Consider the following 24,108-nt stretch of genomic DNA (forward strand, 5'->3'; position numbering starts at 1 on the left):
GCAAGTAAATGAAATTAAACATCTTGTCAAGATAATTCCAGAATTATGAACAAAAATATTGTTATTCTTATAGTCCTGTTGTGCAGTGGAAAGAATAACAGACCCGGAATTAGAAGACCTGATTGTGAGTCTTGGCTCTGACCCTTTCCAGCTTTTTGACCATGGAAAGATATTTAATTTACAGTTTTCTCATCTTTAAAAAAGAGAACCAATAATCCTCACCATCCCCATGGCACAGGGTTGTTGTGAAGCCTAAATAAAACACTGCAGAAATGGGAATTATTATTAGGAATGAATGAATGAAAAAGCTTTTATTACGCATGGACTACATGTCGAGCACTACGCTACTTGGGACACAAGTGTAAAAAGAGCTAAAACAGTTCTTGACCTCAAAGTGATTACACTCTAATAGAGGAGACAGCATTCATGGGGGGTGGAGGGGGCGGTCAGAAAGTTACTGAGAAAAACAAAAAATGTTGATTGATTGTGGTTCACTTTTTCAGAACTGGGGAAAGGAAGCAGAGGGAGAAAGGATCATAGAGAGCAGGCAGAATGCCCTTCAAGTCAAAGCAGCAATATTATGGAGATGGCAAGTAAATCAGGGGCAAACAAAACATGTCTGGAGTTTTGTCTGAAGTGTTCTGAAGAAACAGCTAACGATAGGAGGAGGGATTGAGGGGAGAGGGATAGAGAAAGGGAGGAAATTCCTCCAGGACAGGAGAGCAGTCAACTAAGTTATGGAGAAGATGTTTAGAAAGTGAGGAGTGAGATAGATAGATAGATAGATAGATAGATAGATAGATAGATAGATAGATAGATAGATAGATAGATGGATAGATAGATAGATTGATAGATAGACAGATAGATAGATGATAGATAGATACATAGATACATAGATAGATACATAGATACATAGATACGTGATAGATGGATGGACAGATGGATAGATGAATAGGACAGAAACATAGATACAGACCTATAGATGTATAATTATCATGACTACATTGGAGAAACCATGAGTCTTACCTATTCTTCCATAGTAAAGAAAGCATACAGTAACATATAATTATATATAAATAATGTCTGTGAGAAATGAAAATTTTTCTTCATTACTGATTGGTTTCTCTTGCATTTCAGATGCCAGACATCTGTCATCTATAATATATCAAGTTCTATATACTCAATCACTACGGAAATTTTAAAATGAGACCTTTTCTCATTAACAATTAACACTGATCTTGGGCTTTCATGGTGACTGTCTGACCTCTTCTAAGAAACTCTCCTTTACTTTGAAGTCAAATTGAGTAACTTCCTTCTGAAATGGAACTTCCAGTTCCAAGATCCCTGAAAACCATCACTTATCGCTGACAACCATAGGCCTCCCTTGCTACAGAGTCAAGGGATGGAAATATATTAGTGGCTAAAGCCATTGAGAGTTCTCTGTCCGTAACCCCACATCTATTTGATTAATTTTATATTTATGGCTTACAGGAATCTAGGATTTTGTTTCATGGTCAAAGAGAGCCCTAAAGCCATGTTAGAAAAACAACCTTCCCCTGCCCTGAAAGCTCTTCTTGAGTTCAAAGACTAAGCATTGCTGGAAGGGTTTTTTTGTTGTTCAGTCATTTCAGTTGTGTCCAATTCTCTGTGACACCATCTGGGGTTTTCTTGGCAGAGATACTAGAGTGGTTTGCCATTTCCTTCTCCAGCTCATTTTACAGATGAGGAAACAGAAGCAGTCAAGGTTAAGTGTCACACAGATAGTAAATATCTCAAGGCAGATTTGAATTCAGGTCTTCCTAACTCCAGGTCTAGCACTCAATCTACTGTACCACCTAGCTCACCTTCCCTGGAAATAACTTTGAATTGGATAGAATTACCTGGAATGATTTCACCTAGAAGGCAAATTGGTTTTCCAATGACTGATCTACAAACTAGCACTAGTCCAAAGCAAATTTTTAACAGTGCATAACATTTCATGTTGAAAGTTCTTTTTTAGAATCTACAAATTTGAAAAAATATATATTTTTATTTCTCCCTCTTTCGGGTAAGTTGAGGCTGTGGAGAGCAGAGCAGTCCACAGTAGAGAAGCTCAATATTTTACCAAGCCATATTATAGGGTTGAGAAACCAGGGGCCAGATGACCTCTAGGGAATCCTTCTCTTATATTACCTTCTCAGAGAGAATTTTAAGTGAGTTTAAAGCTCTTTCCCCAGTGCATGTCTTCTGCCAATTTATTTTCCCTTTCAACAACTTAGTGTGTCTACTAGGAGCAAATAACATGAAATACATTCTTAATGAACAATAATTGCAGCTTTAAGAAGCTGTACAATCAGTGTTCAGTGATTTCATTATTAGATGGCACCATAAATTATGCTAATGCTGAAAGGAGTTCTGGATGAGAGAGGTCCAGCTCCAGAAGATTGCACAGAAATTATTTACACCCTATATTTCTGGAACAATAGACCCAGCAATTTGAAAATCAAATGATCCCATTTATTCTGGAAGGAAACACATGTAACAAGTTGCATCAACCATAAAATTAAATAGGCTTCATTTTTACTTTTTGTTTTTCTCTTTTAAGTTTCTCTTCTCCCTCTCCTCTCCCAGTAATGCTCCCATTCAGCAATAATGAAGCCTCTCTCCGCTTGTCTCATAATTATTACAAATCTTGTTTCTTAGTACTTGGCTTGGTTGTGGTAGCAAGTGTTAGGATCATGTGGCAAGGATGACTTTAGGAGGGCCAGCTCTAAATTCCAGACCATCTAATACCAGGAGTAGTCACTTATCTGGAAGCAAAGAGGGCCTACAGATACGGGGGTGACAAAAATGAACCAGATATTACCCTATAGTCTAAACTCCAGCACCTTCCTGGTCAAAGTAAAGTAACCACTTGAGATGGAGGAGAATGATAGAAAGGCTTTTCAATTGTCCTTGCCTCCAGAAGACAGAAAAACACAGCATCCTCAATGTGGAAACGGAAGGAACATAGCGGCCACTTACTCAAAGCCTCTCATTTTATAGATATAGAAACGGAAGCCCAAAGAAATGAAATTACTTGTTCAAGGTAACACCCATAATAAGTCGAAGAGGTAGAATTTGACTCCATTTCTCTTTCAACTGTACCATGCCCATCAATTCCAGCCCTTTTATCCATTTGTTTAGTCATGTCTAACTGACCATGACCCCATTTGGGATTTTCTTCACAAAGATACTGGAGTGGTTTGCCATTTCCTTCTCAAGCTTATTTTACAGATGAAGAAACTGAGGCAAGCAGAGTTAAGCAACTTGCCCAGGGTCACACAACCAGTAAGTGTCTGAGGTCTGATTTGAATTCATGAAAATGAGTCTTTCTGATTCCAAACCCAGTGCTTGAACTCCACTGTGTCACTTAGCTGTCCATTTACCATTTTTCAACTCCCTTGGGGAATGGAGGTAGGAAAGGGAATAAGCATTTACATAGCACCTGTTATATGACAGTTAGTACGCTAAGTAGTTTCTACAAATATTATCTCTTTTGACCCTCACAACAACCCTGAAGTAGTTGCTATGATTATCTCCATTTTACAATTGAAGATACTGAGACAAACTGAGATTAAGTGACTTATCCAAGGTCACACAACTACCGAGCCATCACCTGTCATCATCTTGGCTTCTGTCTTACCACTGGACTCCTGATGACTCTGAAGGAAAGTGAGGCTGATGACTTTGCATAGCTCTGCCTCACCTGAATCCGATTCCCTTGCAGGCCAAGGTATCATTGGTCGTCTTTGAGAACAAAGAATGAACAGCAGCTATTAAATGCCTGAGGCTGGTTTTGAACTCTTCCTGACTTTAGGCCCAGCACTCTACCCACTGCCCCACCTCGCTGCCCCTATAAGTCATATAAATGGCATAGTTGTTAGGAATTCAAAACAAAGAAGAATTTAGGCAATTCCCCAGAGCTGAGGAAGAGTCTGCCATAGTCCTACCTATGGTTATAATTAGCACCTGATTCATTATTATCTTAAATAATCATAAATGTAGAGAAAGAGAGCACGGCACAGTAACTAGAGAACAGTGAACTAGAAGCCTTTCTGGATCCACCCTCCCCAACTCCCTCTAATGAAATTATCTCCAATTTATGCTGTGTATTTCTTGTACATACATAATTATTGCATGTTGTCTTCTCCATTAGAATATGAGCTCCTTGAGGGTTGGAACTGTACTTTGCCATTCTTGTATCCCTGGACCTTAGTACAGAAATTGGCACATAGTAGATACTTAAATTCTGGAAGCAGGCATCACGATACAATGGAAAGAACGTTAGATTTGGAATCAGAGAATCTAGGGAAGGTCAAATCCTGGCTCAGCCTCTGTGTTCACCTGCATGATCTTCTATAAGACTTTTCATCTCTTTAACTGTTTCTTTATTTTTAAACTGGTAGTGGACTTGATAGTCTTTGAGGTCCCTTACAATTCTAAATCCTATGCTGATAAGACCTGGGTTCAAATCCTGTACCTAGCATAAGCTCTACTTATGGTTGATGTTAATCCAAAACAATTCATTTAACCATTGGGATAAGGCAATCTGCACTGGCAAAGAGCTAGCTAGGTGGTGCAGTGGATAGAGTGCCAGGCCTAGAATCATGAAGACTCATCTTCCAGAGTTCAAATATGGCCTCAGATACTTACAGATCTTAGGCAAGTCATTTAACATTGTTTGTTTCAGTTTCTGTAAAATGAACTGGAGAAGGAAATGGAAAACCACTTCAGTATCTTTGCCAAGAAACTCCAAATGGGGTCATGAAGAGTTGGACGTGACTGAAAATGATCCAACAATAACACTGGCAAAGGTAGTTCCCATACCAGGAGTTCCATAAACGGCAAAATGATGAAATGCATAACTTCCTCTACTCAGCGCAGAGTTCTGAAATATGGTGGAATCATGAAAAGTCCATCTGATATCACCATTCCAAAGGTATTGTTATTCTGATAGCTACTGTTGCTCCTGGACTTTCTTCTATTGTGGTTCTCCAGATTGGGGATAACTTAGACAAAATCTGGATGTATGCAAATGTTTTATTGGTCCACAAATCTCTGGGGAACAGTCTTGCAGAGCACATGCTAAAATTCTTCCTCCTCCCAGAACTACCAGGCTTTCTATTCACTGAGGCTCATACCTCCCTTCTCCCAACCCTGTGATACTTACAGGCATTGCTCCTCCTTCCACCACTCAAATACACATCCAGAGGTGTTACTTTTATGACTACTGAGAGCCATGCAAAGATGATAGATAATAAACAAGGATACTTGCAGCAAGGAACATAAAACTGTATTTCAGAGGTGGTTTGCCTGAAAATTGCAAGCAAAGCAGAGGATTGCAGGGTTTAATTATAAAGGGTTGCTCTTTATTGCTTCTAATCTCCCATGCTCCCTGTCATGTTATCTTTTACTAACTAGTAGAAGTTAGGTGATTCAATGGCCAGAAGGGACTGGAAAAAAAGGAACAATAAGCACTAGATTAAATTTGAAAATTGGTTGGAATGAAGAGTCAGTGGCAATAAGAAATCACCTCCTCTTGCTTTTCTTGCAGAGGTGGGGGGCTATGGGTATGGTATACTGTATTTGATGTCAGACTTTTCCAATATGTTGGTTGGTTTTGACAAATTGGGCTGATTCCTTTGTTTTTGAAGCCTTTTAAGAAACTCTTTGTTGAATGAGTCTCTGGGAGTGGATGGGAGGAGAAATTGGCCTTTGGAAAATGTAGGTTATATAAAAATGAAGATAAAAAGAAGCATTTTTAAAAAAAGAGTCAGTGGTAAAGATTTATAGTGGTATAAGATAACCCAAGGCTCTTCAGTATGCTCTTCAGATGCTTTAGCATCTGGCCCATTGGAAAAACACTAACTCTGGAGTCAGAACACCTGAGTTTAAATTCCAAACATGGGATTGCCAACTCTATGGCTTTGGGCAAACCACTTTACCTACTTGGGACTCAGTTTCCTTATCGGTAAAATAAGAGAGTTGGATGAGATGGCCTCCTGGGTCACTTCTACCCCTGAAAAAGCTTCTGTTCTTGACTCATCAATACACTGTAGAGGACCAACCTAGCTGAATTTGAAAAGGTTCATCAGTTAAGTACCCACCCTGTGCCAAGCACTGAACGAGGTGCTAGGAATACAGCCAGGGATATGCTAGAGTCAGCTTGTCCTGGAGAGCTCAGGATGAGCCTTTACACTTTGGAAATTGACAAACACTACAAATCAAGGCTTTATTCATTGTTTTGTTGATTGTCTAGATGTAAGAAAATGATGGAGAAAATATTAATAGTTTCATTGAAATTAAAAGTGCTTAAACATTTATCAGCACTTTCCTGTGTCAGTCTCCATCTTTAGAGTATAGAGAACCAAAGAAAAAGACAAAACCAGGACTTCCCATGACCATTTTTCACATGCTCAGTGAGCTGCAAGGAGCCATAGAGATCATGTAAGCCAATAGCAAGGAGACTAAAGCTTGAAAAGTGAAGGGATTTTCTCTAAGTCAAATATAAATGTGAACGCAACAATTATTAAGCACTTACTGTGGGCAGAAGGTTACACTAATCCATCTGGGTTAGATACGGAATGCAGATAAAATTCAGTCCCTTCCCTTAAGGAGCTTACTACAGTCTAGTTGTTGTTCAGTTGTGTCCAACTCTTCGTGATCCCATTTGGGGGAGGGGAGTCTTTGGCAAAGATGCTGAAGTGGTTTGCCATTTTCTTCTTCAGTTCATTTTACAGATGAGGAAACTGAGGCAAACAGGTTTAAGTTACTTGTCCAAGGTCACACAACTAGTAAGTGTCTGAGGCTGGATTTGAACTCAGGTCTTCTTGACTCCAGGCGCCAAGCTGTATGCACTGTACCACCTAGCTACTCTCCCCCCCACAAAAATAAAAAACCTATATAAGGTCCAAGCAGGGGATGAGATACTGTCAGGGAAGGTTTCATGAAAGAGATGGCATTTAATTTCAGCTTCAAAGGATGAGTCCTTCCTTCATAATCTCACTCTAATCTGCCTTCCAAGCTTATTAAACATTACTCCCCATCTTACAGTCTTCATTGCTTTCTAAAACTTTTCATCTCCAGTCTTCATGCCTTTCCCCAGGCTGTGTACCCCCACTTTCCCACCATTGCCTGAAATGCATTCCCACATCAACTCTAGCCCTCTTGGGAATCCTTAGATCCTTCTACAAGAACCCTTTACTGATATTTTCAGTTGCTAGTACCCTCATTCTGTTCTGGTTGTACATATTTTGTTTTTACTTATAATACATGTTGCTTCCCCTAAAGAATGTAAACTCTTTGAAGGCAGGAGTTTGTGTGTGGATGGTTTGGTTTTTGGTCTCCGAATCACCGACACCTAGCACAGTTCTCAACACATAACTGGTGCTTAATACATGCTTGTTGAATGGATGAATGAATGATTGAATGAATGAACAATGGGGAGCAATTCACCAGATCACATAAGTGACTTTCCAAAAGTCATCCAGGAGTAAGTAACAGAGACAGCATTCAAACCCAGGAGTTCTGGATGCAAATCCACTGTCCTTTACCACATCTCTATAGCTATCTGTCTGTCTATCTATCTGTCTGTCTGTCCGTCTAAACATCTATCTGCTTATTAATATTATTATTATTGACTTGAAAGCCCACTTGCATCTGAATCAGACTCTCTTTCCTGAGTCAATGGAACTCCTGGGTTTGAATGTTGACTTTGATGCTTACTCCTGAGTGGCTTTTGGAAGGTCACTCCCCATCATTCATTCATTCATTCAATCAACCACTTATTCAACAAGCATGCATTAAGTACCTGCTTTGTATCTATATGTAAATAGGTAGTTATTGATATAGTCATATATCTATAGATATATTTATCTATTTATGGTTTGAAAAGCACTTTACATGTTATCATGTTTGATCCCTGCCACAAGCCTGGGAGATAGGTGTGGCTGTTATTATCCCCATTTTAATTCATGTGTATTACTTATATCTATATCTATCTACCTATCTATTTAATTTAGTATTATCCCTCATGAGGACACTGTGACAAGTTAGGTGATCTGTCCCGGGTCCCACAGCTCATGAGTGTCTGAGGTAGGATTCAAACTCAGATCTTCTTGATCCCAAGAACTCCACCCTCCTAACTACCTACAACAACCACTATTTATTAGATGTCAGGCATTTTGCTTTAGGGAAGAGCAAATACCTTTTCAAATCCCTCCTAGGAAGAGAAAAAACCAATCCAAAACTCTGTTAATGAAATAAAAGTCTAGGGTGTATGCCTCTACAAGTTCTATTAGGCAGTGGCTGTCAAAAGTCATTTTGAAATAAAAGCCATTTTCCCCCAAGTATTGATACCTTAGGTATTTATGTAGCAGCATATCACGCAAAAACATTTCCATCTTTAGAAAGGGAATGTTCCAGTCCCTGAGAGCTGCTGTCCTTGGAAGACTATTGTATACATAGAGATGATGGGGCCTCTGAGATACACCTTCACTTCATAGGAAAGTATTCCTCTGTTTACCTTCTGGTGGTTCTGGACCCACTAGACATAAAACATACCTCCTCAGCAACATGCAGAGGTTTATTTTTGTCATTCATAAAATAAACAGTGGCCCAGCCAAAGGAAATGACTCTTGGAGGCAGCCCCGTCATGGAGCTGTCAGAGAAGTTACAAATGGCTCTGTAGCTCAGGCCATAAACAGTCTTTAGAAAGGCTGGTGCTGAGCTGTTGATATTAAAAATCACCTCATTAATTATGTTTGTAAACAATGCAGCTGTCGGTGCTTGCAAGCTGGCTTCCTCAGCATAATAATATTTGTAACAATGATAACCATCGTTTGAGGCATAGCAGTAAATAGTCAACCCAGGAATGAGGGAGTGAAGTTGCATCTGGGAACTGCCACCTGGTCATTCAAGGTACTTGCTGGAAATTGAAAAACGTTGGTTTTGTCTCCACGTTTAGGGGGCACTTGATTTGTATGAAGTGATTCAGTGAGGATTGCCTAGGGAGTTTATTAAAAAGATAAACCAACAGCCTATTAAGACAGAGTAAGGAACTTTTTTTGGGAAAGTGATAAGAAAAGACTTGAGTTTGGGGGAAAGATGGCAACAGTAGGTTTGATGATTCTTTTCCTGGGTCTAGATTGTGATGGCCTGGTAGAGAGATGAGACTGGGAAGAGAGAGGGAAGGAGGAAGGCTGTGTCACTGCCTAGGAGAGGAGACAAAAGGGTTGCACTTGGGTTTAAAGTCTATCCAGAATAGTAGAATTGACTGTTGAGAGTTAAATCCATTTTACAACTGAAGAAACTGAATATATAGAAACATCACACAGTTTTCCTCTGGGATGCTACAAATGATCCTATATATACTTATCCATTTAGCTGATTCCTCCCAGGAGAAAGTAAACACTTTGAGGTCAAGCATTGTTCATTTTTTGGCTTTGTCTTATATCCCTGGCCCTGAGCTAGGTGGCTCCCACAAATTTTCCTAATTCTTTGTTTTGTTCTGAAGGAGGTCCCTGAATGTTCTGCAGTCTATAGTCTTGAGAGTTGCAGTGATGTATTGAGGCAGTAACAGGTGAATTGATTTGTCCAGGATCACACAGACTCTGCCTGTAAGAAGTGAAATTTGAACTCAGGTCTTCCACACTCCAAGACTACCCTCTCTTTCCGTTATACCACACTTTCTTTCAAAGGCATAAATTATAAACATTTAATAAAAGCTTGTTGGATTGGGTTGGATTGGACTGGATCTTCGAGCACCTCCCAAACTGTCTGCTGGTCCTTCTCCCACTCTGTGGAGCATCAGCAGCTAACATTCCATCGTAGATTTCCAGCATGATTTATCACCCAAGACAAAGATTGTTATATCCTATTCTATGATATGATACGATATACTTATTATATTTTAAGCAGGCCAGGGAACTAATACAAACCCAATTTGCCCTGGTGTTGGTCTTCATTTCATTTAATCTATTGATTTAGGCTAGAGCATATATTTTCAGAGTTATCCCAGCACTAATATCTCATTAAAAATTAAATATCAGGTAAAAACAGTTTTTTATATGTAACAGAGATGATGCCAGCTTTATCAGACTTCTGTCTCCTTACATCAGAAGACAACACCTTTATACCTCATTTATGGCTTCACCACATGTAAATTTTGATTCTTAACCTCACTAGAGAGAGATAAATGTGGCATCAGATTCCAAATATTACCCATTCTCAGTCTCTCTGTCCCTTTCCTCCCTCCCTCACTCTGTGTATATATTAATTTTATAGATCTTTTTATTGTCTGAACTACACTGGTTGCGTGAGAGGCAAAACAATAGGCCAAGAAGTTCCATTTCACACATGCCATCCCTATAATTCAAATAAGACAATAAAAAAAAGAGAGAGATCTATAAACTGGCAATAAATCAGTGTCCTAAACCAAATTAACCATCGAAATAGATTATCATAAAAATAACGTCATGAAAAACATTCTTCACCTACGTGGTTCAACTACTTCTGTATGCATGAGTTCCAGTCTAAGGTGTGTGTGTGTGTGTGTGTGTGTGTGTGTGTGTGTGTGTGTGTGCTTGCCTGCCCGAGAATGCCTGGACACCAATGAATGTGCAGGTTGAACATCCCTAATGCTGCTGTTTCTGAAATGGAAAAAGGAGAAAGGTCCAAGGATTGGGTTTAATTTCATCCTGTCTGGAAAAGTGACTCACACATAGGTTCCCAAAAGCAGCTATACTACATAACTCATTAACTGCCCAGTTGCCATAGAAGGTAGGGGATAGAAAGGAGGCTTAGGATTCAAATTTGGTCTCTAGCATATTCTACCTCAGTAACCATTGCTTAAGTGCTCAACCTAAGGCAACTCCAGAAGATTCTAAGTTAGAGAGGAATTGGGAATTCCCCAAATGGAAGGACCACAAAAAGCCCCACTAAGAGCTGTAAGTCATTATTTCCTTTCATAAAACAAAGATAAGTGATAAATGCTTGTTGAATGAATGAACAAGGTGAGTGGGGGCTGTTACCAGCATTAGTATCACAGGGTTAGAGGTCGAAAGGACCTTAGAAGACATGGAGTCCAACTTCTTCATTTTATAGAAAGAAGAAACTGAGGCACAGAGAGGTTAAGCCTCACAGAGTTAGAAAGTATCTGAGGCAGGCTTATGAAAATGGATCTTCCTGATTTCAAGTTCAGATCCTTACCTGTGATGCCCCACTGTCTCTCATTAAAAGATTCTTGAGGGCCAAGAACTGGAAATAGAGGGAATGCCCATCAATTGGGGAATGGCTGAGTAAGTTGTGGTACATGAATGAAATGGAATACTATTGTGCTACAAGAAATGATGAACAGGTAGACTTCAGAAATGCCTGGATAGACTTCTATGAACTGATTCTGGGTGAAGTGAGCAGAACCAGGAGAACACTGGACACAGTAACAGCCAGAGTATGCAAGGGCTGTTTTTGATAGACTCAGTCCTTCACAGCAATGCAAAGACCTAAAATATTTCCAAAGGATTCATTATGCAAAATGCCGTCCACATCCAGAGAAAGAACTAGGGAGTCGGAGCTATTTTCTCTTTTGTTATATTTGATTTTGTTTAGTTTTACTCATGCATTCTCCTATTCGTTTTAATTCTTCTATGCAACATGACTAATGTGAAAACATGTTTAATAAGAATATATGCGTAGAGCCCATATAAGATTGCACGCTGTCTTGGGGAGAGAGGGGGGAGGGAGGGAGAAAAAATTTAAAACTTATGGAAGTGATTGTTGAAAATTGAAAACAAATAAATAAATAAATTTGGAGGAGAAAAAAATTAAAATAAAATTAAAGGAGAAAAAAGATTCCTGAGGTCAAAGGCATAAATTATAAATAATAAAGACTTGGTGGATTGAATTGAACTGGACTGAGTCTTGGATATCTTATAAGCATTGCCAGCAATAGCCAGACTGTACAGGGCACCCACGGAGGGAACAAACAAATTGATGAGATCACAGATCTAGTTTAAATATATGAGGGTACGGAGTACCTAGGAATTTAGAACAAAATAGTTATGAAAAAGAGAGTGGATCATCGATCTAAAGCTGGAAGGAATTTCAGAGGTCAGTTAGTCCAACTCCTTCATTTTATAGCTGAGGACAAATAATTTCGTTTTGAAAATGAATAAAAATTACCAGCTCATCCCTTTCCCCCAGAGGTTTGCACATAGAAATTAAAATAAACAAAAGCAGTAGCCTTTACAAATTACCCAATCACTCTTAGTTGCCCTCCCTCCACCATACCCCACACAAAAATATTTGTATGATTTTCTTAAATATTTAGATTTAGACAGTCAAGGATTAATAGATAGAAAATTGTCCTCTTTAAATTTTACCTCAGAGAGGAACTGACTGTATTACCTTGGTCAAGTCACTTAACCGATCACTCAATGCTCAGACTAAGGAACACTAAAACTATAAATTGCAGAGAAGTTACTGACCTGAACTGGAAGCGGGAATTTCCTCCTCTAAGAAGTCCCCAAGCCTATAAAACCCCCAGATCCAATCCGTATCCCTAAGTAACTTGCTTGTGACTACTATGGGGTAGCTGGGTGGTGTAGGGGATAGAGCACTGGACTTGGAGTCAGGAAGACTCATCTGGCCTCAGACACAAGTTACGTGACTGTGGGTGACACTTAACTTTTGCCTCAGTTCCTAAGCTGTAAAATGGCAAACCACTCTGGTAACTTTGTCAAGAAAACCCCCAAAATGTCACAGAGTCAGATCACAGAGAGTCAGACATGACTGAACAACAACAGTCTAGTTGAGTGGTAGAATGGATGGAATGCTAGACTTGGAATAAGGAAGATGAGTTCAAATCTAGCCTTAGATACACTTACTAGCTATGTGACTCTGGGTAACTCACTTAGCCTCAGTTTCCTCATCTGTAAAATGGAAGTGATAATAGCACCTACCTCCCAGGAAAGTTGTGAGCACCAGAGGGATAATAGTTGTAAAATGCTTAACACAGTACCTGGCACGTAGTATGCACTATATAAATTTAGTTGTTTTGATGCTATTAACCTATTATAGTCGCCTAACCTGGATTAGGATGATAGAAGCAGGAACAGGAAGAGAAAATTGGGATGTCATCACAATCCTTCATCCATAAAATGGACGAAATAATAGCACCTTCATCCCACAATTGTTGTGAGGATCAAATGAGATAATATTTTTAAAAGTCATAAATAAATAAATGCTACCTATTATTATTAATAAATATCCATTATAATGAAAACTGCCAGTCTCACTACTAATATCAGACTTGGGGTTGGCAGTAAGGGGAGAGATTTCCTTAACTAAATCAAAAAGAAACTGAATGTAGATTTTTGGGGAGAAGGAAGCTCAGTGCAATTGATCATAAAATTAAATGCCCAGCAAAATCTGGGGCAAAAGACCTCTGCTTTATATCCTGAAGGAAAAAAAGCACACAAACCCCAAAGCACACTAGAGTAGCTATAGCTCGTTTCCAACAGATGATCAATGAGGGCCTCTACTTTTAAACATGTCAGTTTCCTGTATGAGATAAAAATCATGCAGCAGTATGGATTAGCTATCACGCCATTCTACCCCGCACAGCTGTCAGTTACAGGTAAATTGCAAGCCATGTAATAACAAGGCAGCTTATTTACTGTGTGGGGTGCTTATCTATGGAAATGTTCCCTGCAAACAAAGAAAGGCATAGCAAAAAAGCCGCCTCTGTAGAATAACTGAAGCTATGCCAACACCTTCAGAGAATAAAAATGCTAAATAATCCCTGGTTAAATAGAGCTGCTAAAACCTCACCCTCCCACTCCTCCAAGGAGGCAGTAAGGGAAGGCAGAGATGCTAAACCTGCCTGTTCTACCCAGCAGCCTCCAGTCCCCCTTCCAAACCCCAAATCCCTGCCTAAGTGGATAAGGGGCCTTGCAAACAAGCAGTCCAGCTAAGGCTCCACAGCGCTGCTTGGATGTTAATGGATTTGCAAAAGATGCTTTGTTTTTTAAGTCATGTAGGACTTATCCATGATCCTATTTGGGGTTTTCTTGGCAAAGATACTGGAGTGCTTTGCCATGTCCTTCTCCAGCTCATTTTACAGATGAGGAAACTGAGGTAAACAGGGCTAAGTGACTTGCCCAGGGTCACGCAGCTAATAAGTGTCTGAGGCAGGTTTTGAATTCAGGTCTTCCTGACTCCAGTTTCAACACTCTGTCCACTGGGCCAATTTAGCTTCCTCAGACACAAAGGTAGGGTGTTGGCAGCAACAAAGTAAGGATCTAAAAAGATGGTGAAAAGGGTTAGGAAAGATTTTATAATCAGTGAATTTTGTTTGTAGGATTATTGGTAGAATATAGTCAAGAAGCATAGATCACAGATTTAGAATAGAAAGGACCTTAAAATATAAAATTGAACTCCTTATTTTACAGATGAGGAAGTTAAGACACAAAGAGTGACTTGCCCATGTCACAGAGCTAGTAAGTGTCTGAGGTGGGATATACCTGGGAATCTTAACGGGGTCCATGGACCCGGTCCAATGGATAGATTTCAAGGGTTCCATGAATGGAACCTTGGATAGGAAAAAAAAAATCACATCTTTATTTTTACTAGCCCCTAACTTAAATTTAGCACTTCCTTCAATTATGAATTTTAAAAACAAAACAAAAAACACCCTTATCCTGAGAAGGGTTCTATAGGCTACCAAAGAGGTCCCATGACACAAAGAGAGTGAATTATACCTGCCCTATTCCATGTGGTGTATATAATGCAGATGGCTAATGGTCTGTGTCTATGAAGGCACTATTCAATCACATCAATGAAATCACACACAAAAAACCCCCCGACTTCACAAATACAAGATGGAAAAAACACGAGTAACGCACAGTTCAAGTGAGGAAAACTCTATGAAAGGGTTTAGCTTTATATGTCAATAGATTTATGTGGTAACCCCCAGAAGGCTAATACATGGGGACCAGAGGACTGAGGACTGATGGCAGATGGGAAAAAGACAACCTTGCTTAATTGAAGGGTATGGAGGAAAAGTACATTATAAATATCTGAAAAAAGCTAAAAAAAAAAAGGGAAAATTATGGTATAGTATTTTGTACAGTGCCAGCCATGTAGTAGATGCTCTAAAAAATGCTTCATTCTTTCTCTTCCTTCCCAGAAAATGTTCTCAACACGGGAAAACTGTTTCATGACTTCCCACTTATATTTTCTTTTTATTTCATTCTATCATCCCTAAATTAATATGCCCATCCCTAACCCCCACCCCGGCCCCTCTGCTAAATAATGACTGTGGTATAAATCAGCAGGATCTGGAGGACCAGGTCTTCAATATTTTTATGTCATCAACCCCTTTGGCAGTTTGGTGAATCGGGTTATTTTGATTTGTTGCCTAGGTTTGTAATTGAAGGAAATGGTCAATTTCAGGGAGAGGTTAGTGAAAGTAAAGATAGAATTTTTTCCCATCCAGATTCATGTACCCCACAAAGAAGAAGAAGAAGAAATAATGATAAAAGGTCCTTGGTTCATGACAGAGATTCTTGATGCAGGGTCCATTCGTTGATAGATTTCAGAGGATCCATTTTTTAAAATCACTATGATTTCCTAGAGACTAAATGCTGTGTATGTGTGGTTGTTTTCTTCCTTTAAATTGGAAAGAAAAAAGTATTCAACTTTTCTCAACACTAATTTTCTTCAACCTGCCACATTCTGGTTGAGTTATGGCACCACCTAGAGGCCTGTGCCTGTCTGCACTCAGGGTTAATCATCTTTGTTCAGTCAGTGCAGGCATCTGGAAGTTAATGAGGAGATTAAAATGGACCCTGTCATTGGACTTTGAGGATGGGTGTCCAAGACAAAGGGGTTGGTGAATGTCTGAGACCAAGGAGTCCCATTAGTCTGGGAGCTCTGGTTCCTGCGAATAGATTGCAAAAAGCACTAGAAAATGGGAAAGGGGAAGAAAAAAAGACATATGCTGGAGGCTGAATTTTTGCTTCAAAATGTGTTTTGGACACCAGGGATGCAGACCACCTTTATTGTTCAGGCTATCCTGCAGTTTGGCTTTGGCTGTATATGGGGGTGGGAAAGAGGCAGTATTTTTACCGTCCAGTTCTGCGTCTGAAGGCTATAGTAATAAGGCACCGCTAACCCACCAGAGGCCTCCGTTGGGATGGCAAGGATGAAAAACAGCTTGGCCGTGACAAGGAAACAAGCTTAAAATGGAGCTTGTTGTGCTCTGTGAGTCTGGGAAACAGCGGCAGCATTAGTGACAGAGGGTCCATTAGCTCTCATTACATTTTTCTTAGGCAGGCAGATAAGTACTGGCATCAAACATCCAGGCCCTTTATGACACATAAATCACGGGTCAGAGACTTCTACCGAACCTCCTGTTTGCTAAATGACTTGTTAGACCGAGAGAAAGGGAGAAACGTTCCAGGGGGTTTAAAGACCTAGGGTTATGAGCTGGGTGTCCAGAGCAAGGCTGAGCACTGCTCCCCATAATTTGGCGATTAAAGTACTTTCTCCACTCTGAGTCTTGACAGATCAGTAATACTGCTGCTCAGGCCTTGATCTCTTAGCACTGGGTTCCCATTGGAAATCATCATCGTGCATTGTTGCATGGGGCTTCTGGCCAGATGGAGTATCGGCCAGACATTTGAAGATCAGAGCATCATAGATGTGGAGTTCCAGTGGACCTCAGGCATCAGCTACCAGAGCTTCTTAACCTTTTTGGATGTTATGGATGTCTTTGGCAGTCTGGAAGTCTATGGACCTCTTCTCCTAATAACATTTTTTAAAATATAAAATAAAATAGGCGTATTACAGAAAGAAACCAAAGGTTAGTGAAAATAAAGATGTAATTTTTCCATCTTATGTTACAGATCCCCACGTCCTTGAATAGCAAATCAGGAACAACTGGTTGAATTAGATTCTACTTCAACTGATTTTGCAGATAGAGAAACTGAGTCCTAGAAATATTAAATGTCTTGCCCAAGGTCACAAAACTAGTAACCAATCAATCAAAAAGCATTCATAAAGCACCTACTGAGTGCCAAGCACAGGGCTAGGTGCTAGGGAAACAGATACAATTAATAAAACAATCCCTACTTACAAGGAACCTATGTTCTAATGAGAAAACAGCAAGAACATAGATAAATATATTCAAAAAAAGGAGAGATGTCAGTACTTGAACTGAACTTGCTCTACTCCAAGTCTAATGTTCTTCACACAATGCTACATTAATAATACATAATATATATGGACTACTTTCAGGCTAGTCAATCATTTTCCATATATTATCTTACTTGATTTTGATGCCCACAATAATCTTGTGAGGAAAGCACTGTTATCATGCCCATTTTACAGATGAAGCATGAAGATGATCAAGGGTGAGTGACTTGCCCAGGATCTCAGATAGAGTGTCTGAGGCTATACTCAAACTCAGAACTTTGGGACTATCTACCACTCCAGTCAAAGGAAGGGCAGAATAATACTCCAGGGGTCCCCAGAAGACACTGAGAAGGGTTCCTCCTGGTACCCTTTGGTGCAGTGTCTATGGATGCCAAAGGACCCTCCCCATAAAATGTCGTGTTGTGGTCCACCTAGCTAGCGAAAGACTCAATCCAGAATTTCTCAAGGTGCCTTAGAATTAATAGGGATAGTTTATAGCCATATCTTCACACCAAAAGGAAAGAGAAAAGGACAGAACAAACATGCAAAAGAATCAAACTTAATCTCAGTGCGGCCTAACGTGTGAAAAATGTAGGACATTGATCAGGCTCATAGTCAAAAGCACAGGAAGGTCTCAAGTGAGACCATCTTTTGTTGTTATTGAATCATTTCTGTTCTGTCCAACTCTTTGTGACCCCATTTGGGGTTTTCTTGGCAAAGATACTGCAGTGGTTTGCCATTTCCTTTTCCAGTTCATCTTACAAATGAGGAAACTGAGGCAAATGGGGTTAAGTGTCTTGTCTAAGGTCACTGAGCTAGTAAACGTCTGAGGCCAGATTTGCACTCAGGGTCTTCCTGACTCCAAGCCTGGTGGTTTTATCCACTGCATCTATGGTATTGTGCTCAATTCTGGGCACCACATTTTAGAAAGGATATTGATAAGCTGGAGATCCTCAAGAAAAAGGAAACTGATATTGTGGCTCACTTCAAGATCATTTCATAGAAAGATTGGTTGAAGCAAATGGGGACTGTTCAGTCTGGTTCACCGAGCCTGGGTGGGATATGATATATGTCTTCAAATATCTGAAATACACTTATTCAGAAGAGAAATGCTATTTGGCTCCAGAGGACAGAGGAAGAAAAACCTGTTACAGTTAAAAAGAATCACATTTAGGTTCACCATAAGGGAAAAATTCCCAACAATTAGAACACAGCTTCTTAGCTTGGAATATGCATACTTTGAGGTGGATACAAAATGTTTGGGAAAGGAAGGGCAGAAACATTTGGTAAATAACTATATTATCCTCTGAAAGATTCAGCAAATAGCAAAATTAGTGAAATAATTTGTAAGAAGTAGAGGGGACAGGTGGGAAAGAGAAAGAATATTAATTTTAGTGCATCTGAAAAAAACATGAGACAATTGAAGGAATAATTCTTACTACCCCAAAAAAATGAAGTTTAGATGCCAAACCCTTTTCTCATTGAACTAGAAAAAAATCAGTACTAGTAACCCAGTAAAAGACAAGTTCATAGATTTTCACTTTAACCACAAATTCCAAATTGATTTCCAATCAATGAAATTATAAACAATTTTGGTGTACCCTTGGAAAAGTCTGTCCCATTCTTTTTAAGCATGCTCATAAGACTTTACTTTAAGCTGTGGTTGTTTGGTTTTCCTTCATTCTTGAAAAGGATCATGACATCAGGAAGATGATGGCATGGCTTACAAGTAAATTAGATTTTAGTGAGGGAGTAAATGTTTAACCACCAGCTCTCCAGGGAGGAAAATATGTGTATACTTTTAGTTTAATCTGCATTATTAACATTTTCTCTATTACTTTCTTAAGTCTAGACAATCAACAAAACAATACATCAAGCCTTCATTTAGAACATTCACTGATTTTCTGAGGTGTAGATGCTCACAATGAAAATTGAACAATCAACAGGATGGAGTTGGTTCCCACAAACCCTTGCTTTGATTCCACTTATAACAATTTCTCTCTCTAAATCAAGATTTTTCAGTCCTGTTTTCAATCAAATCCAAAGCAAGAAACAAACTGGAAGCTGAAGTAACCATCTCTTTCAAAAACTATACCAAGGAGAAAATTTGGGTCAATTTTGGGTCAACAAGAAACAGAATCAATGAAATGACTAATGTATTTGACTATGTTCTAGGGATCCTGAACAACTTTATGATACTGAATAAGTTATGTATCAACTATGAAAATTAATGTTTTATTTCTAATGTTCATATATGTGTATGACAAACTCTAAAATGTATTTCTTTTCAGATTGATTAGGCGATATGGAAAGGTTTACTGAGAGTCTAAGAGTAAAAGAATCTAAAAAATAAAGCTAGAAATCTGTCAATTAGAACTATCCAAAAGTGGAACAGTGGACTGCCCTAGCAGGAAGCTCTAGACAACTTCAAGAAAAACACTAGACAACCCCTTGTCATAGGGGGAATTCGTTCAGGTTCAAGTTAGACAGAATGGCCTCTAACACCCATTCACGCTCCAAGATTCTGTCATTCAAGGCCATGCAAACTAACTCCACAGAAGCCGTGAGAATCACCACTTAATGTAGTCTGTCCAAAAATTATATGGGGTCCCTACAAGCACACTTATTGGCCCCAAGTTCTGCAGGATGGAGCATTCTACCTCGGATCTTTTTTTCTTTGTTTTAGAACTCTCTGAAATATTTGTATTCCTGTACCCAGGATGAGACATGAAAAGAGAAATGAATTACCAGTCTTAAAGAAATGCATGTGCTCTTTATGAATGAGGAGAAAGGAGTAGGAGAGAAGAGGAAGAGGGGGAGGGAGACCGATAGAAGGAATGGAGGAAAAAAGAGAGAAAGGAAGAGAGAGAGAGAGAGAGAGAGAGAAAGAAAGAAAGAAAGAAAGAAAGAAAGAAAGAAAGAAAGAAAGAAAGAAAGAAAGAAAGAAAGAAAGAAGGAAAGAAGGAAAGAAAAAAAGAGAAAAAAGAAAGAAAGAGAAAGAGAGAGAAAGGAAGGATGGAAGGAAGGAAGGAAGGAAGGAAGGAAGGAAGGAAGGAAGGAAGGAAGGAAGGAAGGAAGGAAGGAAGGAAGGAGGAAAGAAAGAAGGAAGCAAGAAAGAAAGAAAGAAAGAAAGAAGGAAGAAAGATGTGAGAAACATAGGCCACCTGGCTCCTCTGAGTCTGCTAAGATTTCTCTTTCCCCCTTTTTTTGCTCAGATCCACCAGAGTGCACTCCAAAGCTCTGGGGTCCTATTATGCACCTCCCCATCCCCACTACTCTTTCTTCAAGTCCATGAGAGAGGCAAACAACTGGCAAGCAAGCATCCTGCCCTTGTGTGGGGGCAGGTGCAGCCAGTTGTTGGCCGTAGACTAATTTCTAATATTAAGGCAAGATTCACTAATGTTTGCTTTTCTCCCCTACACTTGTACTACAGAAACAAAGTTTCGGATGCAGGGAATAGTCATTTATTTCATTTGAAACAATTCCCAAACAGGATACTGAGTCTCAAACAAGTCCGTGGGCTGTGCCAATTGTTCTGTGCAGGTGTTCCATTCGAGTGCTCTGCTGCACGTAGGGAACAGAAATGCTGTAAATGGTGGGCGGAGACTGAAGGCTGGAGATGTTCCCATTTTTGCAAGGGGCTGATTCCTATAAACCTTCCAAAATCTCATCTCCTTTAGGAATTACATACTTCCCCATAACCACCACTCCCCCTTCTCCAGTACACATGCATATACTACCTCATGCCTCAAGGTGACTGGGTTGACTCTCTTCCTATAGTTCAGAAAGACAAAAAAAAAAAAAGTACTGGAGACCATAATAATACCCTAAAAGAAGGAAATAAAAAACCATTGACTTCAAAAGCATTGCCTTGTAAGTTCAGTCTTCATATAAATGCTGGATAGGATATATTCAACAACAAATTTCTTGCAGATTTGAATGGGTTAAAATATTAGATATTTGAAGGGTTAAATATATAGATATTATATATTTAGATATATAGAGATATATATTAGATATTTGAAGGGTTAAAAAGTTCATCGCAATCTATCAATTGAAAAAAGGACTAAAATTAGCTTCAGAGAGAAAATGGGGACAGAATACAGGCAGCATGGCATAGTGGGAAGGCCACTGGTTCTTTTGGATTTGAAAGTTCAAATCTCTGCCTCTGATGCTTACGAGCTGTATGACATTGGCCAAGTCATGTAACTTTCCTTGGGTCTCAGTGTCCTCTTCCATGAAATAAGGGGGCTACAGTTGACGGCCTCTCAAGTGCTTTTTAGATATACATCAATGGTCTTTTGACTATCTCTCACCCAGAAAACCTCAAAGGCATTTCTGCTAATACATACATTATTTTGCTACAAATTTCTCTTTTTAAATTTATTTTATTTTTAATTTATGGAAAAAACAAGCATTTCCATAACATAATACAATGTGTAAATTAAACTGCTGTCAATTTCTGAAAATTCTGATTGACTTCCAACTAAAGTTAGAGATGTGTTGCTATGGAGGGAGGTGGTAGGGAGATCGTCAGATGACTGTTTTGAACTCTCTTGGTGAGGAAAGGGTCAGGATAACCCATGGGGTCTTGCTGGGGATGCTCTGAAAACACTCTAATGACTTACCAGTGCTTTCGTGATGACTTTTCTTCTTGACATGACTTCCCTGCCATTGTCCTTCCCCAGGTCATATGGTTTTTTTTTTCCTATTGAGAATTCCTTGACCCCATACTCTAGAACAGGAGTTCTTCACTTGAGAGTCCACGGATCCCTTAAGATCCAAATGTCTATGAACATAAAATAATATACAAAGACTGGTTACAGTTTGTTAATTAGTAGAAAGGCAATGTAGTATAGTGGGGAAAACCCTGAATTCAGATCTGACCTCAGATGTGTAACCCTGGGCAAGACACTTCACCTTGTTTGGCTCAGTTTCCTTTTCTATAAAATGAGCTGGAGAAGGAAATTGCAAGACCACTCCAGTATCTTTGCCAAGAAAAACCCAAATGAGATCACAGAGAGTCAGATACAACAAAAACAGATATAACGTGCAGAGAGCCAGTCTTTGAGCCAGGACAGACCGGCACTCAAAGTCCTACCTTTGACACATATTTGCTGTGTGAACCTAGGGAAGTCACTTAATTTCTCATTGTTCTGGACAACTGTCTAAGACTCTAAGTTGATGAACAGGTGGTCATTTACGTTGATTAAAAGGGAGTTTCCTTATTCTAGTTGCCAATTCCAATGAAGTCATAAGTTTGATCCCCCAAAATTATAATTTAACCACAGTAATTCTCAAAGATTAGTCATTAATCAAACTGAATAAGGGTCAGGATTTATTTCAGTAAAATAATGATTCCTTGAAGTATTTAAGAAGCATAAAATGAGTAAGCTATATTAATTTCCTACAATATTGTTTTAGGCAGAGGTGAAAAGGTAAAGGAGATACTTTGGGGGCCAGGCAACCTTTTCCATGTCACTGAAATCATATCACCTTGGCTATCACTAATCATAACTACTAGGAAGGTTGGCCTTATTCCCAATGTCTGTTCCTGTGCCCCTGTCCCAGATCCCACATTGATCATATCAGTCTTCAGCCAGAAAACTTCAATGAGTCCCAATTGCCCACTAAATAAAGTCCAAACTCCTCAGCCTGGCATTCATGACCCAGTGATTTCCTACCATTCCAGCTTTATTTTACACACACTCTCTCCATGTGGTGTATAATCCAGCCAAATTGGACTGCTCAGTGCTCCTTGTAAAAGTGCCTCTCTGTGTGTGCCTCTGTTTATGTTGTACCTTGTACCTGGAAATGCTATCCAGCCCAAATGCTACCTCTTCCAAAAAAGTTTTATTAATCCTACCCATCTTATTCTTTTCTATTCTCAAATAACAAAAACAACAGATAGCTTTTCTAGAGTGTTTTGAGTTTTGCAAAGTGTTTTACAAATATTATCTCATTGCCTCAAAACAGTTCTGGCAGGTAGCAGCTATTGTTATCCCCATTTTACAGATGAGGAAACTGAAGTTCGGAGAGGTTAAGTGACCTGGCCAGGGTCACATAACTAGTAAGTGTCTAAGGAAGGATTTGAACTCAGGTCTTTCTGACAGCAGGTCTAGCACTCTATCCATAGTGCCACCTGGCTACATCACGTAAGCCTCATAGAAAAAAGAATCTTAACTGGAGTGGGACAATTAGGATTTTATTCCAGGATGCCTGATGCATTTGCAACCCTTCGGTGACGGAGAAATAATTGAGTTTCCAACCTAGTTAAAAAGAATAAATAACTGAAATAGAAAACTACTACATGATGAGTACTTTCTTTCTACCCCTTTAGCCAGGTAAATTTTTCCTGCCCAATTTGTAACATTTAACCCAGGTGTAAAAATTGATAGTCATGGCTCTTCAGAAAATTTAGATTCCTATTTAAAGCCATCCTATTCCCAAATTTGTGATGCTGTCTGATGTCATCTGGAAGTTACTGTAGGATGAAGGCATAAGGAAAAAAAGCATATCTTCTCCATCATCATCAGGACTCCAAAGTTGTAGTTATAATACGGCAAATATGGTACCTTCCATTAGAGTCCTAAAGTATGGAGCTAGCCCTAGGCTCTTAAAGGTATTGTGCACAATCTGATAGCCAATGTGTGTCAGAAGATGGACTTAAGCCCAGATCTTCCTAGCTCAGAGTTTAGTCCTCTATCCACTATGACATGCTACCTCACAGAAAATTAGACAAAATTTCCCCATAAAAATTACCCTAGTGATTTCCATGCCACATACATAGATGGAAAGTTTTAGCCTTTTGTCTACTAAAAAAAACTATTCATTCTGCCTACTCTTCCCCTTCCACCCCCAAACCAGTCATACTCCTCCTACTTTCCATTT

At 39.3% G+C, this 24,108-nt stretch overlaps 1 long non-coding RNA gene across 4 annotated transcripts in view; it reads right to left on the reverse strand.

Annotated features, from left to right (window-relative positions):
* The window catches only part of LOC140514198 (uncharacterized), a 138,138-nt gene that overhangs the window by 20,567 nt on the left and 93,463 nt on the right, over positions 1 to 24,108 (reverse strand). For 2 of the 4 annotated variants that reach the window (XR_011970465.1, XR_011970466.1), the window contains 2 exons: positions 21,846 to 22,006; positions 3 to 16,827 (listed from right to left, as the gene is read on the reverse strand). This is a non-coding gene — a long non-coding RNA (uncharacterized lncRNA). Of the gene's footprint in view, positions 1 to 2; positions 16,828 to 20,313; positions 20,992 to 21,845; positions 22,007 to 24,108 lie in introns of those variants that run through there. The other 2 variants (XR_011970468.1, XR_011970467.1) reach the window with 2 other exon arrangements.

Source organism: Notamacropus eugenii, chromosome 7 (genome assembly GCF_028372415.1).
Source record: "Notamacropus eugenii isolate mMacEug1 chromosome 7, mMacEug1.pri_v2, whole genome shotgun sequence".
NCBI lineage: Eukaryota > Metazoa > Chordata > Mammalia > Diprotodontia > Macropodidae > Notamacropus > Notamacropus eugenii.